Source organism: Onychomys torridus, chromosome 7 (genome assembly GCF_903995425.1).
Source record: "Onychomys torridus chromosome 7, mOncTor1.1, whole genome shotgun sequence".
Lineage (NCBI taxonomy): Eukaryota > Metazoa > Chordata > Mammalia > Rodentia > Cricetidae > Onychomys > Onychomys torridus.
In genome coordinates, this window is record NC_050449.1 from 55,800,589 (window position 1) to 55,814,885 (window position 14,297).

Consider the following 14,297-nt stretch of genomic DNA (forward strand, 5'->3'; position numbering starts at 1 on the left):
ACACACACTATACACACACACACACTATACACACACACACACTATACACACACACACACACACACACTATACACACACACTACACACACACACACACTACACACACACACTACACACACACACACACACACACACACACACACACACACACACTACCACTTAATAAGATGTAAAGCAGGCTTGTGTCTGGAAACTTCCCTCCGCCTTCCCTGGTTGGTCTCCACACCTGCTCAGCAACAACTGGGCAATTCTCATTATTATAGTTGAGCTTTGAGTGCACTTAACTGCATATAAATGGACTCCTCAGCCCGACTCCTCTGTGCTTGGTGTCTGTCACTCAGATTCACACATCTCATTCTGCATATCTGAAGTTCATTCGTATTTTGTAGTTATTGCTGGATAGGATTCCAGTGTGTAGATAAGTCAGTTTATTTATCTACTTTCTTTTTTAAACCTTTATTTTTATTGTATGTGTGTGGCTGTTTCTGTGGCTTTTGTGTTCTATGTGCATGCAATGCCTACAGAGGCCAGCAGAGGGCTTCAGAGTTCCTGGTCTGGAATTACAGGTGTTGACAAGCCACCATGTGGGTGCTGGGAACTGAACCCAGGTCCTCAGTCAGTGCTCTTAACCACTGAACCACTTCTCCAAGCCCCTGCCTATTTTCTTAACAGTGAAGACTCTTGCCAGTTTGGCACCATGTTAAATACATCTGCTAAGACCACACAAGCTCTTTGTGAATGTTTCTGGGAGTGGAGTGGGTGGGTCTGAGGGTAGATGCAACTTCAACTCATTAGAACACACTGTTTCTGGAATTTGTGCCATTTAGACACCAACAGCTTAGGACACCTGCTCTGAACCCCCACCAACACTCGCTGGTAATTTTTGTTTTAATTTAGGTATAGGCACAGATTTATAGAACGTTTCCTTCCTTCCTTCATTCCTTCCTTCCTTCCTCCCTTCCTTCCTTGTTTATTTGTTTTTGTTTTTTAAGACAGAGTCTCTTTGTGTAGGTTTTCCTGTCCTGGAACTTGTTCTGTAGCCCAAGCTAGACTTGAACTCAGAGATCCACCTGCTTCTGCCTCCTAAGTGCTGGGATTAAAGGCATGCTCCATCATACCTGGCAAATCTTTAAGAAAAAAAAAAAGGAAAGAAAGAAAAAGAAAAGGAAGAAAGAGAAAGAAAGCAAGAGAGAGGGAGAGAGAGAAAAAATTAATTAGGAGCTGGGAGATGGCTCAGTGGGTAAGGCACTTGCTGAACAGACAAGCAGAGCTGAGGTCTAGTTCCCAGCAACCATGTGAAAGATGGGGTTGGCTGAGTGGTCCTGTAGCCCCATCACCATTGGGGGGCAGAGATGAAGGATTGCTGGGATTTGCTGAGTGCTAGTCTAGCCCTAGTGCAGTGAGAAAACTTGTCTCAATGACATAAGGCAGAAAGTGAGATTAGAACACCTGATGTCATCTGCTGGCCTCTGAGCACCTGGATGGGCGCATCACATGCTCATACACCATACATATCTGTAACACGAATTTCTTTCTTTTTTTAGCTTTTTCAAGACAGGGTTTCTCCATGTAGCTTTGGTGCCTGTCCTGGATCTTGCTCTGTAGCCCAGGCTGGCCTGGAACTCCTAGAGATCTGCCTGGCTCTGCCTCCCAAGTGCTGGGATTAAAGGCGTGTGCCACCACCGCCCAGCTTTGGAACTCACTATTTAGACCACATTATCTTGAAGCAACATCAGTCTTTCAGCCCCTGCTTCCCCAGTGCTAGGATGAGTGTGTGCCTGGCAAACCCAGCCTGTCATTGGTATTTTGATCTGTTTTCCATAGAGTCTATGGATTACTTTGGGTAAGGGACATTATAACAATCTTAGTTCTTCTAGTCCATGAAATGGGCTCTTTCTGCTTACTTTTTAAAAATTACTGCCTGTGTATATATGTATGTGTGAGCACACATGCCACAGTGTGGACCTTGTTCTCTCTTTCCACCTCTATGTAGCTTTCTGGTATGAAACTCAGGTCAGTCACCAGGACGGCCCTGCCCTTTACTCACTGGCCGTCTCACCTGCCCTGTTTCTTTGGTATTTGCTGACTTTTTCGTTCATGCTTTGTGAGTTGGTGGCAAGTCTGGGTGGCTGTATTGACAGTGGCAATGACTGCGACTCCAGGTGAAGGCCAGCGAAGACCCAAGCCCAGACTCAGGCTTTGGTGGTTTCTTGGGCACAAACTTCCTCGTGCTTTTACTCACGTCCTGGAGACGTTCCAGGGGATCTGGACAGCATCAGCTGGTATTCTTCTACCCACAGGCTACTAAAGCTGGTGTTTCTGGGATGAGGGGACATGTGTTTACAGTGTTTTTAATGGGGCTTTGTAAACCCTGCTCTAGCTGGCCACAGCCTTCACATTCTGTAACCTGGGTGTTCCCTCTGGAAAGGCCTGTGCTACCCGCGAGATACTTTCTTTTAGATGCTGGAGGATGGCTCAGTGTTAAGAGTGATTGCCACTCTTGCAGAGGACCAGGGTTTGGCTCCCAGCATCCTCATCCAGCAGCAGTTCACAAGCACCTGTAACCCCAACTGAGGGGATTACAGCGCCCTCTTCAGGCCTGCATGGACATTGACATGCACATAGGTACAAAAATAAAGATAAAACCAACGCTTTAAAAAGAGAATTCTTAGCCAGGTAGTGGTGGCTCACAAAGATCTCTGAGTTCGATGCCAGCCTAGTCTACAGAGCGAGTTACAGGACAGCCAGGGCTAGATAATTGTTTTTAAAGATACTAATGTCAGAAAAATATTACATTTTCTCAGCTCTAGCTATAGTTCAAGGCCAACAGAACATACCTCCTACCACATGACTTCAAACTCAAAGTCCCATATTTGAGTAGCGTTCTTTTATCTTCAGACCATCCGTACGGTTTCTTTAATAGCCCTTATTTTAGAGCTTTTATCCTTTAATTTAAATTTGTTTTACTTTGAATTGTGTGGGTATGTGCACATGAGTGTAGGTACCCCAGAGACCAGAGATGTTGGATCCCTTGGAGAGGGCATGATGGGAAGCTATGAGCTGCCCAATGTGTGTGCTGGGAGGCAACCTAAGTCCCCTGGAGGAGCAGAAGAGCTCTAACCACTGAGCATTCTCTCTACCCACCCCATTTAATTTGTCAGGGTGCTGGTGGCACTGTGTGCATGCATCCATGTATGTTGGGGGGGTATGCACCTATTATCAGGGTGTGTTGTCAGATGACAATGGTTGAGAGTTGGGGACATAACTCAGGTGGTCAGGCTCACGTGGCAAGCACTTCTCCTGGTTAGGAATTCTCACTGGCCCCTGGAGCTTTTCCTTTTTGTGTGTGGCTGGAACCACGGGCTTCCCACAAGGTGAGCAAGTGCTATCCCAACAAGTGATGTCTTCCGTAATAAACCACTTAATAATTCATGAAGCACACTGAGCTTCATCTTATCATTCATATAATCAGAGTCAAGCTGAATTTTTTTTTTTTTTCCGGAGACAGGGTTTCTCTGTGTAGCTTTGTGCCTTTCCTGGAACTCGATTTGGAGACCAGGCTGGCCTTGAACTCACAAAGATCCACCTGGCTCTGCCTCCCGAGTGCTGGGATTAAAGGCGTGTGCCACTACCTCCCGGCCCTCAAGCTGAGAATTTACACATCGATTTTTTTTTTCTTTTCTTTTTTCTGTTTCTGGAGCTGAGGATTGAACCCAGGGCCTTGTGCTTGCCAGCGCTCTACCACTGAGCTAAATCCCCAATAATCCTACACATTGATTTTTATATTGAAAGGCCATTTGGGGGAAGAAGAAACATGTCAGCTCAAAGAGATGGGTGTGTAAGTGCTGAGACCTTCAAAAAAGCCAGTGTGATAGATGGCCCATTTCTGTAATCCCAGCACCTAGGAGGCAGGGACAGGCAGAGCTCTGTGAGTTCAAAGCCAGCCTGTTCTACAGAGAGTTCCAGTCTATCTAGGACTACATAGTGAGACTCTGTCTCAAAAAATCTAATCAAATCAAATCAAAACAAAACAGAAACAAAAAGATTTCCTTCAAATATTAACAAAAGGTGTGACAAGACTGTCCACCCCATAGTCTCAATACAAGACAGCATGAGGCAGGAGTATTGCCAGTTCAAGGCCAGCCAAGGTTACATAGGAAGATTGGCTCAAAATAGAAAATACAGTAAAGCGGAAGCAAAGAGGGTCTGGAGAGGTGGCTCAGCAGTTAAGAGCACTTGCTGCTCTTTTGGAGGACTGAAGTTCAGCTCCCAGCACCCTTTCGGTGGCTCACACTGCCTGCAACTCCAGCTCCATGGCAGCCAATGCCTTTTGGCTTCCCTGGACACCTGTACGTACGTACACACACACACACACACACACACACACACACACACACACACACACATGTGCACACATGCGCGCACACGCACACACACATGAGAGAAATCTAAAACAAAGGAAAACTGTAGTGTTTCACAGCTGTACTCTCAGCACGTGAGACATTGAAGCGGAAGAGGCGAGGCCAGGGCTAGCCTGAGGGCTACAGAGTAAACCCTACTTAAGTAAATTAACTAATTAAAATAAAAAAATAAAGGGCTGGGGCGCTGTCTCAGTAGGTAAGAAAGAGCACGTGCCCCGAAAACATCGGGATCTGTGTTCAGATCCGAGCACTCCCATCAAAGGCCAGGCATGCGTGCCTCGGACAGTCGGGAGGGTGTGGACACTGACATTAGCACACACACTTGGACCCGTGTAAACAGCCGAGAAATCCTGCAATCTCCATTTCTCCAACAACGTCCTCAGACAATTCAAATCCCAAGTAGGAGCCTCAAATAAAGACAATTCTTGAGATGCCTAAAATAAAGCTTTCATAGTAGGAAGCCCTCTGTATTATAGTCCTAGAAACAGGAATTTATTTTTGTTCCCCGTGTGTTAGAAAGAAGTTACTTAGCAATCCTGTTTATCCAGTACCCTGCTGCTATGTAACTGGCATTGATGAGTAAAGATATTTCTCCCATCCAAATGCTAACCAGTCCTGACCCTACTTAGCTTCCAAGCACAGGGACATGGCCATATAGGATCAAAGTTATTTCTGAAGTGTGTGGTGATATTTTATATGTGATGAAATGTGATATTTTATTTGCATGTTAATAAGTAAAGTTGCCTGGAGATCAGAGGTCAAATAGCCATTAAGCAGAAGTCGGATGGTGGTAGTACACGCCCTTAATCTGATCACATGGTGGGCAGAGTCTCTGTGTGGTCAAGGACACAGCCAAGCATGGTGACATATGCCTTTAATCTCAGTATCAACCATAGAGACCTGGAGGTCTGTATAGACAGGCACTGATGAGGAGGTCATGTGGCTGGGCTTAGAGCCAATGAGAAGACAGAACGGGAAAGCAATAAAAACACAACTCACACAGGAAGAAGCTCTCTCTGGGGAAGCCACAGGGGTGAGGTGGTAAGGTAAAGTAATCATGGCTCTCTGATCTCTTTGGCTATTACCTCTGTATTTGCCTCTGTGTTTCTTATTTACTAGGATTGTTTAGAAATTCATCTACAAAAGTGGTTTTTATTTTTGTGTTGTTTTAAAGACAGTGTCTCCCTATGCAGTAATCCAGGCTGCCCCAGATCTGAACTGCAGGTGTGCTATCATACCTGGCTATTAGGTACTTACTCTGCTCTGCTCAGTGTGGATATTTTGATATTTTATATGAGTGCTGAGTTGTTGAACTCTGGTTCTGATTGCCCAGCAAGCTGAACCATCTCCTAGCCTATGTGCCTGCCATTTCTTGGCCTCTTTTATAACTCTTCATTCAGAATTTTTCATGGAGATATATTGTTTGCTCTATGGTGTGTAAGTATAACACTATTCAGATTCCTGGTTGATCTGTAGAATCAGAAGTGGATACAACCGTAGGACTGAACATTTTAAAAACTGTTAGTGTCGTGATGATGAGAATAGGCTGCAGGAACAAATCAACTACATCGAGGCACACAGCCATAGTTTCTATCTGGAACTGGCCCTGATAACACGGGCTTGTAATCACAGCTACTCAGGAGGCTGAGGCAGGAGGATGATAAGTTCCAGGTCTTGCCTGGACTACAGAATGAGTTCAAAGACACCCTGGGCTACTTAGAGAGACTCTGCCTAAAAATGAAAAGTACAGAAAAGAGAGCCTGGGTAGCTCAGGAGGAGAACACTTGCCTAGCATGTGCAAGTGTGAAGTCCTGGGCACAATCCCCAATACACAAAGAAAAAAAGTGTTTCTGTCTTTACCATCATTTCTCCTCCTACCCTCAGTTCTTTAAAAATTCTATCATTTATCATCTATCATCTAGCTAGCTAGCTGTCTATCTATCATCTACCTGTCATCTGTCTATCATCTATTTATAATCTATCTGTCACTTATCTATCATCTATCTATTGTTTATCTATTTATCTATCATCTACCTGTCATCTGTCTACCATCTATCTATCTATCTATCTATCTATCTATCTATCTATCTATCTACCTACCTATTTAGAGTGTAGACACATATGGCTCACGTGTGGAGGTCATAGGACAACTCTGTTTTCTTTTTCCACCATGTGGGTCCCAGGGTCATCAAGCTTGGTGGCAAGCTCTTTTATCCAATGGGCTGACTGACTCCTCAGCTTATCTCTTGACAGACAGATGAGTAGGTTGCTGGAACGGCTCTAGGGGATGCAGGCTGAGGGAAGTCCCACCTCATGAATACATGGTTGCTCAGGCCATCCTGTCACATCCATCTTGGCATGCACTGGCGGCTTTAGATCCTCAAGTGGCAGCCTCACTGACATTCAAACTCTGTTGGTTAGAACTCAGTAACATGATCCCATCTAGCTGCATGGGAAGTAAAAGCCTTAGTTTCTGTCTCACCAGCAATTCCCAAATGTCCACAGCCAATTCCCAAATAAGGCTTAATATTACTTATAAATGCTTGGCTGGCAGCTAAGGCTTATTACTGACTAGCTCTGACACTTAAATTAACCCATAATTCTTATCTATGTTTAGCTACATGGCTTGGTACCTTTTCTCAGTATGACATTCTTATCTTGCTTCCTCTGCATCTGGCTGACAACTCCCTGACTCTGCTCTCCTTCCCATCATTCTCAGTTTGGCTTTACTGCCTAACTTCCTGTCAGTTACTGGCCAATCAGTGTTTTATTAAACCAATTTGAGTGACAAATCTTTACAGAGTACAGGAGAATTATTCCACAGCAGGGTCGCTGGGAAGCATGGTCAAGCTTTCTGTATTCAGGAAGAAGAGAAAATGGATTTTCGTAAATAATTAGCAGTCTGTCATGATTTCTAAATCCCAGTAAACTGAGTTCTTGGTTATAAGAACATTTTGGGGCTGGAGAGATGGCTCATTTCCAGCAACCACATGGTGGCTCACAACCATCTGTAATGAGATCTGGTGCCCTCTTCTGGCGGGCAGGGAGACATGCGGACAGAACACTGTACACATAATAAATAAGTAGGTCTTTATAAAAACTGACATTTAAAAAAGAACATTTTTTTTTTATCATCAGTGAGCAGGTCGTTAGTGTCATTTCTGTGTAAAGAACTCATAGACACTGACGAAAACATCATTCATACAACAGCTGTGCTGGCTTTAAAAAATGTCCCCCAGGCTCAGTCATTCGAACCCTGGGCCTCCAGCTGGTGGTGCCAGTCGGGGACCTTAGGACATGGAGCCTTGCTGAGAAAGTGCACCACTGAGGCAGGCCTTGAGAATTTATAGCCTCACCCAGCTTGAGTACTAGCTGTCTGCTTTCTGTGTGTGGCTGAGATGTGATCCCTCAGCCACCTGCTCCAACTCCCCTGCAGTCGCGCCTCCCCTGCCATCATGCATTCTGCCTCTAGAACAGCTAGCCAAAACAGCTAGCCAAACTTTCAGCTGAAAGTCAGTTTGGCCCTGATGTTCTATCACGGCAACAAAAAATAACAAATGCAATCACACTTTAACAGAAAAATACGGAATTCTGATATCACTTCTCTTACATTAAAAATCACATTTGTGTGTGTGTGTGTGTGTGCTTTTTGTAGTTGAAAAGCAGTTTAATATAACTGACTTGAAATGGTATGTGAGGCAGTATATTTCAGCATTGACGTTATTTTTCAATCGTGGAGGTCAAACTCTGGGTCTCTTGTGTGGCAGGCAAGTCCTCTACCACTGATCTATATCCCTGGGTCCCTTGAGCTCATCCCAAAGCCCAGGCAAGCCTTGAATTTTTTTTTAGCCTGCCTCAGCCTCCCAAGAAGCTAAGATTACTGGCCTGCAGCACCAGCTCCAACCAGTACCCATACGTTTTCTACACACACAAGCTCAATGACCGTTCTGTCCCCAGAAATACTAGTCTTGTTGATGTGTCCGTGGGTTTTGCATTCACTTTGCCATCAATATTTTCTGTTTTCCCCAAAATGGTCTTTAAGGTGTCCACATCCTGCCATGACCCTAGGGACCACTTATCTACTTCCGGGGATTTTTCACTGCAAATCTCACATATGCACCTGAGTCTGGACCCTAGTTTATAGCAGCAGACTGAAACTTATTATTCCTACCACTCAATAGCTAGAGGTCTCTACAGTCGCACATAACATGTAGTAGATGGATTATTCTTATCTTTAGATTACCTTTTAAGAGTGAATCCTAATTTAAGATCTACTATCTGGACTGGAGATGGCTTCTTGCAAAGTCTTGAGGTTCTTGTCAGGGCTGCTGGCCGACAGCTGTGAGGGATTGTTTATACTGGGGTAGGAAAGAGGGGCTCAAAAAAAACATTAAGATTTCAGATGTTGGGTTGGGGATTTAGCTCAGTGGTAGAGCGCTTGCCTAGCAAGCGCAAGGCCCTGGGTTCGATCCTCAGCTCAAAAAAAAAAAAAAAGATTTCAGATGTTAACTCTGCTTCAGGACCAACCTAAATATGTAATGAAGTCCTTTTCCAGTAAGAGCAGCAAACAGGAGGAACACCAATGCGTGAGCAAGGTGGATACTAACCTTTCTCTCAGACTCGGGACTGGGAGGCAGGATTAGAACCTCAAAGTCATCCATCAGCTACTCAGTGAACAAGACCAGCCGGTTCTGTTTGACCCTCCCCGACCTTTACTCTGGAGACACAACATTCCTTTTTTGTTTGTTTGGTTTCCGTTAGCCATCCTGGAAGTGACTTGACAGCACATACACATGCTGGTCCTGCATCTTGTCTCACACATTTCCCGATCATGCATGTTCTCGGGCTTTAGCTACAGCAGTGCTGTGTCACACTGATCTAGACACAAAGATTCCATCAGGCTGAGTGAAACATATTTGTCACACTTGCTAAATTTGCCTCTAACTAAATACATGTGCAAGTGACACAATTCTGAAACACAAGAGGGGTATAATACGCATTTAGAACAAGTAGCTAGTCTGAGAACACGTGTCCTTCTGCTGGGCAAGAGTCCTCAAAGTCCTAACGGTCATCTCCTCTGGTCACATGCAAATGATTTCAACAATTTTCTATTCCTGTTGTTGAGATGGCTCAGGAGAAGCACTTGCTACCAAGTTTGATGGTCTGAGTTCCATCCCCAGGAGGCACACGGTAGGAGAGAACTCACTCCGTGGCTGTCCTCTGATATCCACACATAGAAATATAAATTTTAAAAGTTTTTTTCTTAAAAAAAAAACAAAACAACTTTTTATTTGAGTTACAAGCATCCAGAGTAGCCAGAGAAGGTGTAAAGCATTTGTAATACTCTTCTGGGATGGCTCAACATTCCAACTGAAAATATAGTACAAACTTAATAATTTATCCCAGTGCATTCAGCTGACTTCTGACTCCAGGAGAGTAATGGAGTGTACCTTCAAATACGTGTAAGTTCAAATGATAACTGCCTTTAGAAAGCGGAGAATCTGAGGGGCAGAGAAGCTTTGGATGCTAATGAAGAGCACTTGCAAATACAAATGTGCTAAGAGCTCTTATAAAGTTTGACCTGGGTCACGTCTGTATTAATATATTTCCTTTTAGTAGTGAGACAAGGTCTGGAACTCACTATGTAGACCAGGCTGACCCTAAACTCAGAAATCTGCTTGCCTCAGCCTCCTAAGTGCTTGGATTAAAGATGTGCACCACCACACTCAGCTTGTAATGTATTCTAATACTTTGCTATAGAGGTAAGCATCAACTCTATATTGGTTAAAACTCAATTAATACATTCAACATTAATTAATTTTTTTCTGTATTCTTTACCTGACTTGCCTTTAGTCACAGCATTGTTTGGTGACTTCACATTCCATTGTCTTTTAAGATTTTTTTTTTTCCAGAGCTGAGGATCGAACCCAGGGCCTTACGCTTGCTAGGCAAGTGCTCTACCACTGAGCTAAATCCCAACCCCTCCATCGTCCTTTTTTCTTTCAGATTTTACACATATGAATGTGCACTGTCTGAGTGACTGGGAATTACAGATGGTTGTGGATGTTGGTGCTGGGAACCAAACCCAGTCCTTTGTAAGAGCAACAGGTGCTCTTAACCATTTGGCCATCTCTCCAGCCCCTGCACTGTCTTTTTGCTATTGTTTTCTTGAGTGAGCCTCAAACTCACTCAGGAGCCAAAGATGACTCTGAACCTCGGACTCTCTTGCTCTTATCTCCTGAGTACTGGGATTATAGGTGTGCATCACAATGCCCACTTACTTTTCCTTTTCTCAATTTATACACGTAGATGTTTTGTCTGCACGTATATTTGTGTACTACATGGGCCTGGTGCTCAGAGAGATGAGAAAAGGGCCTCAGTTCCCCTGGAACTGAAATTATAGATGGTTGTGAGCCATCATCTAGGTGCTGGGACCTAACCTAGGTTCTCTCCAAGAGCAACAGCTGCTCCAGATGTTGAGCCATCTCTCCAGTCTTACTTTTTTTAGCCATATTTTATTTTATTTAAAACTTTAAAAAATATGTATAGGTATCTTTCATGGATGCATGTTTGTGCACCATGTGTGTGCCTGATGCCCTTAGGGGCCAGAAGACATCAGATCCCCTGGAACTGGTGTTTTAGACAGTTGTGAACAGTCACCTGGGTGCCAGGAACTGAACCTAAGGTCCCTGGAGGAGCAGCTAGTGCTCTAAATTTCTGAGCCAGCTCTCAAGTCCTACTTAAATTTTAATACAGGGTCAGGTAGCCCAGGCTAGCCTCAAGCTTACTCCTATGTAGCAGAGGATGCCCTTGATCCTCCTGCTGCCACGCTGGGACATAGGCTACCATGCCTGACTTCTTGGAACAGGGTGTTACCCAATAGCCCAGGCTGCTTCAAATCCATCGTGATTCACTTCCAGAGTTCTGCTGCTAGTAGAGACAGGCATGAGTCACCATGGCCAGTCTGTTACTTTACTTTAAAAAAAAAAATGACCTGTAATAACTATTTTTGGTTAACACTGCTTTTTCTCCATGACCAACTCATTAACAAGGTAACCATTCAATCATTAAGGCATTTTTTTTTTTTTTTAATAAGTCACCTAGGTTAGCCAGATGGCTCTTTGGGTAAAAGTGCCGAGCCTGAAGACCTGACTTCAATCCCTGAGTCCTACATGGTAGGAGAGCTGACTCCTGAAAGTTTTCCAATGATCTCCAGGCACATGCAGTAGCACATGACCCCCCACCCTGGACACACAAAAATAAATGTAATATACACTTTAAAACCCAATGCTTCGGGGCTGGAGAGATGGCTCAGAGGTTAAGAACACTGAATGTTCTTCTAGTCTTCCAGAGGTCCTGAGTTCAATTCCCAGCAACCACATGGTGGCTCACACCCAACTGTAATGAGATATGGTGCCATCTTCTGGCCTGCAGGCATACATGTAGACAGAACACTGTATACGTAATAAAATAAATAAATCTTTAAAACAAAACAAAACAAAAACCCAAAACTAAGCAATAGAAAATTACGAGTAACTTTTCAGATCTTGGCTATTCAAATCAAAATGCAGACATCTTCACATTGTTACCATGGGTTTCAAAAGAATACGTTATTTCTAAAAGCTATTTATATGTAAGGACAGAAGAGCACACAAGCAAGCTGGAACCTTTCCATGTCATTGTCTCTGGGATCCAAGCAGCAGAGGCCTGGTGTGAGCTGAAGAGCCTGATGGCCGGGGTCCAGTCTAGAGGCTTCGGGCTGAAGAACAAGTTGAATGTGCACACATTAGCTTGACTCATAAAAACCAAAGGGTCTCCTTCAGGGGCTGAACAGGGCTAAGAGCTAAAACATAGGCAGCCACGGGGTGGGTATTTCTAATACAGGACTTCTCAACATGTCAGACGTGCTGAGGCGGCTGGTGAGATGGTTCAGCAGTTAGCAGCACTTACTGCTCCTGCACAGGGCCCAAGTACATGTCCCAGCACCTGTATGTCAGTTCACAGGCACCTGTAACTTCAGTTCTAGAGGGATCCAATGTTCTCATCCAGCCTCCTTGGGCAACTGCACACACACACACACACACACACACACACACACACACACACACACACATATAAAGATAAAATCTTCAGCCAGGCAGTGGTGGCACATGCCTTTAATCCTCGCACGTGGGAGGCAGAGGCAGGCAGAGCTCTGATTTTGAGACCAGCCTGGACTTAAGAGTGAGTTCCAGGATAGCCCAGGCTACACAGTGAAATCCTGTCTCGGAAACAAAACAACCAAACAAAAAATAAAATAAACCTTCAAAAAGCAGGGTGCCAGGGACACTCATTGCTCTCATTTTTGAGAAGTGGCTGCTCATTAGTTTGGGGTGCTTCTTGGTGGCTTCCTTAGAGGAAGGTTCCCTTAATTTGAAAAGCACCCCTTTTTGTAGGGGCTCAAAACTTGATTTGTATCTATTTCTTTCTCAGCAGGAATCAAACCCTGTTGCAGACCATCTATGCCTCCTCACCTAAAGCCTGCTATAGGTTCAGTCTGTAAGGGGGAACTGCACCTGTTTCCTGTCCATATAAAAGTTCCTCCAAGAGCCCTGGAGGCATGGCCTCTCATACTACCTTCCTGAAAGGCAGATTTGTTCAGAGCAGTATTACTACTATAATACACAATAAAACTATAATAACCCTGTAAATAATAATTACACATTCACATTCATTGTGTATATATACCCAAGTCTTACAGGGCAAATGGCTGAGCTACCTTCCTGATTTTTAATAAAACCACCAAAGTCCTATTAAAACTTTCTTAGATAAACTACAAGAGAACTTTCTTCCTTCAACATGTACTAGCAAGAGGGCAATACTCAAAGTGCCTTGATATTTATGCTTCTACATGCCCTGACATCCAGCGAATGATAACATCTTTCAGTTTTGTGATACTAAATACAAAAGCTGTTATTCAGCATCTGTAAAGGTGAGATGCTCCAAAAACAAGGTGTATTTAATACTTTCAGTGACAAGATAACCTCTTTTTTTTTTCTATTATAATTTAGTCTCTAGTATTCTGGTTTCTCTTCAGACCATATGAAATGCCTGCCTTTTCATACTTTTGTTTCTGTATATTCTCCATGAAAGGTGTGTATGGGGGGTGTGGGTTCCAAGTAGTTCTCTTCTGTCCCTGTCATGTGAGCCATTTGCTTCTACTCAGCAGAGGAGAATTGGGCACTTCTCTGCTTAGATGGACTTTGAAGGAGTTATTTCTGCAGAAAGGACTCTCCCACAATACTGCTGTTAGCAGGGACCTCAACTATGGCTCAAAGTTTAAGTAGCAAATGAGCATTTACCATCCCAAAGGATATGAATTTCAAGACTCCTGCTATATAGATTCTGCACACCATACCCTCTAATATATTTGTGATGAAAAGTTATTGCTTTAAAAATGTTAACTATCGGGCTGGAGAGATGGCTCAGAGGTTAAGAGCACTAACTGCTCTTCCAGAGGTCCTGAGTTCAATTTCCAGCAACTACATGGTGGCTCACAACTATCTGTAATGAGATCTGGTACTCTCTTCTACATACATAATAAATAAATAAATCTTTAAAAAAATGTTAACTATCATATCCGGAAATACCAACCGATTCAATGACAAAGAGTTAATTTGGAGTCCCCTGTATTTTAGAAGGGAACCAATAAAATTGAAAAATTCCAATTACACAGTCTTTATATAGGTTAACAAAATCTAAAGACATGTTAAATGAACTTAAAACAATTATGCCATATTCACCCAGATGACATGTTTTTATTTCGTACTTCCAGTTACTTAGGATAAATATTTATTGGCTTTCAAATTCATTTATTATTTGATCTAAAAGAACTTA